This window comes from Mytilus galloprovincialis, chromosome 5 (genome assembly GCF_965363235.1).
Source record: "Mytilus galloprovincialis chromosome 5, xbMytGall1.hap1.1, whole genome shotgun sequence".
Taxonomy (NCBI): Eukaryota; Metazoa; Mollusca; class Bivalvia; order Mytilida; family Mytilidae; genus Mytilus; species Mytilus galloprovincialis.
This window is the reverse complement of record NC_134842.1, coordinates 67,624,208-67,627,846: the sequence shown is the minus strand read 5'-3', so window position 1 is coordinate 67,627,846 and position 3,639 is coordinate 67,624,208. Positions and strand designations below refer to the sequence as shown.

At 33.5% G+C, this 3,639-nt stretch overlaps 1 long non-coding RNA gene across 1 annotated transcript; it reads left to right on the top strand.

Annotated features, from left to right (window-relative positions):
- Positions 1 to 696: 696 nt before the first annotated feature.
- On the top strand, positions 697 to 2,851 carry LOC143076285 (uncharacterized). The gene is made up of 2 exons (XR_012978598.1): positions 697 to 1,683; positions 2,447 to 2,851. It is a non-coding gene; the product is annotated as an uncharacterized LOC143076285 (long non-coding RNA).
- The last annotated feature ends 788 nt before the right edge of the window (positions 2,852 to 3,639 follow it).

Sequence of the window (3,639 nt, the reverse complement as noted above, 5' to 3'; positions counted from 1 at the left end):
AATAGTCTTTGCTTATCCCGTGTTGATACAGAGAAAAAAATAAAAGTGAAAAAGCGTAAATGACTTCCTTGTTAAAAAAAAATGAACTTGTCTGCCCTTTTCGCTATAGTGCTTGGCGTTTGTGTTTCTTGAAATTCCAAAATATGAATGAAAAAGCATATCCTACGGCAAAAATCAGATAAAAAAATCACGAATGTTATCTGCATCCTACGGCTGATCGTTACGCGTTCATGCCATGATCTTTAAGTCACAGAATGGTAATTGATGCCAATCAGTGTGAAATGTGGTAAGTTAGGAAGATAGTATAAGTATTATGCGCGATAAAAAGGAATTTTAAATAATGCTGACTCATATTTGTGAATATTGTGAGCTGTTGTACATTTCTTTTCTGTCCCTTTTTTCTGTGTATCTACCTGACCTAAAGTTGATTGAACAATTTCATATATTTCTAGAAAGAAAACCACGCAGATTTATCTTTGGAAATAAAGAACCGTATCGCATTTTAAATAACACTTCACGAAGTTAATCTGAAATTCTGAAGGCGTAAATGTCATTGTACACAACGCACGATTGTGGTCTACTTTATTGCATGAAAGATAAATCACGTTATTTAGTCATGAAGTTGCTTTAATCGATACCTATTTATGAAAGATAAGGTTTAAGTTGAAATTCTGTAACTAGAACATATCATCTGGTGTGTTTCTCTCTTTTCTTACGTCAGATAAGGTAGCATGGTGTTAACTATGCAACTATGTTTTCTGTTTTGCGTTATTCTGTCTGCTTGTCATGGATTCTTGTTGAGCAATAAAACAGGAATACCTTCCGGTTTGACGGACTATCATTACCTTATGTTAACGGATGCGTTGGGCGTACAGAAACAGTTGCTCTCACAAATGGAAACTTTTGTTCTGCAACTTCAGAATCAATTGAAGACTGTGAACCAAGAAGTGAAGGATTTAAAATCTGGAAAAAGTGCCAATCAGTCGCTTGCTATGAATGCGTTCAAAAACGAAAGTGCCACTCAGTCGCTTGCTGTTGCAACATTGAAAAATGAAAGTGCTACGCAGTCGCTCTTTGTTGCCGAGTTAAAGAAAGAGATGCGAGAACAAAATGCCCAGTTAAGGAATAGCTACGACATCTTGCAGAAGAAGTTCGATACTATTGAAAACGAAAGCAATGTCCTTAAAAATGATAATGCTGCACTGAAAAGTCAAATGATGGATTTGCACAATATGAGCATTCATACAAAGCAAAAGTTGGATTCTTTTACACACTCCATTGCTGCCTCAAACATTCAAAATGTTACCACGATACAAAGCGGTATGGACACGCTTACACTCAAAATGCAAAGTTTTAACTCAAGACTTAATTCTATTTCTTCGATTTCTACTTCTCGGAGTCAGGATTTTTTGGCATTATTAAATAAAACGAATACTGCTGATCTAAAGTTGGAAACGATTGATATGCGATCAAGATCCTTTAGAAAAGACACCAAAATTCAATTGGTGCTACTACAGTTTCATGCTAATGTGTCCAATCACCGACTTGATTCGTTTGAACAAAACTACGCAACAGACGAAAATTCTACGAAAAACAGATTGCATTCACTGGAGCAGAATTATGCTAATATGTCAAGTGAGGTCAGGGCTTTAAAAGGAAATGTGCCAGATATGAATCAGCCTGGTACGTACACGTAAAAAACTTGTAATATGCTTTAAACATAGATATAGGAAGATGTGGTGTGAGTGCCAATGAGACAACTTTCCATCCACTTAACAAAACACCACGAGAATAACAAATATAACATGAAAACCAAATACATGAATTTGGGATAGACAAGTACCGTGCCACGTCTTATCTCAATATCTCAAAAATGAGAGAAAACACAAACGACTCAACGTTAAAATACAACACACAGTGAAACGAACAATAATATAACAATGGCCATCTTCCTGACTTGGAACAGGACACTTTTAAAATCATACGAAACTCTGATATATATAATTTAGTAAATGCATTGTTAACTGTTTATGTCAAACTTTTTGTAATTTGGATATGGGTTTAAGTATGTTATAAATCAAATATAGGAATTTGAGTCTATATGCGAATACGATTTAGATAGCTGGTGTCCCTTAACGGAATATGAAAATTAACAATACATACAAAAGATAGATCCTAAAATAGGAAAGGGACAGACATGTTGCCTCACAACACAGTTCACATAATACAAATTAAGTCCAAAAATCCATGAGATATTATCCATGTAAGCTAACAATAACGTCACTACAAACACTGGCACAGCGAGCGAGTAGGTCTACTTCAATTTTTTAATTAACACATACCGTAAGCTTGGTTTAAGGGTTTTTAGCTTACAATGTAAGTAGTCTATTTCAGCCTTTTCTCTAGCTTTTTCAACTTTAGATCGTGTGATTGCTTTGTCTTTCAGTGGCTTTAACATCATGCACTGCAAGTGATACAGTTTATAGCGGTAGACAGATCATAAAGTTTCCAAGTACCAAAACATCTATAGGAATCAATAATCTGGCTGACTTCAAGACTACAGGGAAATTTACTTGTGAAAAAACTGGCGTCTATCTATTTGTTGTTCACGTTGCGTATAAAGGTAATGATGATAATGCACAATTCATAATGTACAAAAACGACCAGATTTTATCTTATGTAATGATTGTATATGGGACACATGGTGACAACTATTTTTCTGGATCTGGAACTGTTGTCGTTCAGTTGATTGCTGGGGATATTCTTATTGCAAAGAGCAACGAAAGGATGACAGTCACGGGTCTTTACAGTTGTTTCACTGTATTAAAAATAAATTGATTACTAGTATCAATGATTGTTTAACTTTCATTTACTATTTATGGTTGTCAAACAACGACTTTTTATTTTTTTCAGCCAATGTTTCATTAAAACATTGATATACAAATCACATTCGATTCTTGTAATTAAAATATTTTTCTACTTAAAAGTTCACCTTATCTTTGATCATTTGAAATATAAGTATCATTCAGTATATATAGTTAGTCGTCAAATATGCTATGAGTGAAAAGACCTGGACGTCAAAAGAGTACATAAAATCTTATAATACTTGTATCTTTTTCGTTATCCTAGGGTTATTTGAGAGATCATCGTTTTACACACGAATCTTGCGTTTTTGCAAAATAAATAAGGCTGAACGTGATTTTCATGTGCTGTATGTCTTGTTTTGTATCTTGTAGTATTTCAGACCGACCTGAAAAGTATTTTATTTCAATGCATAGCATGGAAATTGACCAAAAGTCTTACTTGTCGCAGTTAAGCAGAGTTTTCTCCAGTTTATTTCAACCAATTATAGATATTCTGTTGCAGTAGTTCTGATTAAGGTTTAACCAAATAAAAAAATCGACGACCATTGTAAGAATCGCGTGTTTCTATTAAATTATTTAAAATTTTCAAAATTTATCTAACATATGTTTCTTTTCACGTATTCATATATATTTATATGTTATGAGTTCGGGAATATTGTAAATTCAGAAGACTTGGATTGCGTTTATTATTGCAATTAGTTAACAACCGAAATTGATAAATATGAATTCCATAAAAAATAATGCTTTCAAAGTTTTTAATGCGAATATGTGTGTA